Source organism: Aplysia californica, unplaced genomic scaffold, assembly GCF_000002075.1.
Source record: "Aplysia californica isolate F4 #8 unplaced genomic scaffold, AplCal3.0 scaffold00001, whole genome shotgun sequence".
Classification (NCBI taxonomy): domain Eukaryota; kingdom Metazoa; phylum Mollusca; class Gastropoda; order Aplysiida; family Aplysiidae; genus Aplysia; species Aplysia californica.
Window position 1 is genome coordinate 197,703 of NW_004797271.1, and position 582 is coordinate 198,284.

Consider the following 582-nt stretch of genomic DNA (forward strand, 5'->3'; position numbering starts at 1 on the left):
GGCAGCTATGATGTGGACACACAAACAGACAGACAGACAGACAGACAGAACCAGCATGAACAAACCTGTATATGTGAGTAGCAACTGTGGGTTAGTATAAAGGGACACACAGACAGACAGACAGACACACAACATAAACAAACCTGGGGGCGGACGAAACAACAACAGGTCAATACATAGGAACAGTTCAACAGGCAGACAGACAAACAGACAGACAGACAGAACCAACATAAACAAACCTGGGGGTGGGTCAGTATATGGGGACACACATACACACACAGACAGCCACACAGACAGACAGGACCAGCATAAAAAATCTGGGGGTGGGAGTAGCAACCACAGGTCAACACAAAGGAACAGACAAAAAAACAACCAGACAAACAGACAGACACACAGAAAGACAGACACAGACAGGACCAGTTTGTTAAAATCTGGGGGTAGGAGTAGCAACCACAAGTCAACACAAAGGAACAGGCAGACAGACAACAGACAAACAGACAAACACAGACAGGACCAGCATAAACAACCCTGTAGGTGGGAGCAGAAACGGCAGATCAATATAGGAACAGAGAGAGAGAGAGA

At 46.4% G+C, this 582-nt stretch overlaps 1 protein-coding gene across 2 annotated transcripts in view; it reads right to left on the reverse strand.

Annotated features, from left to right (window-relative positions):
- The window catches only part of LOC101845963 (acetyl-coenzyme A transporter 1), a 19,327-nt gene that overhangs the window by 10,131 nt on the left and 8,614 nt on the right, over positions 1 to 582 (reverse strand). The window lies entirely within an intron of this gene.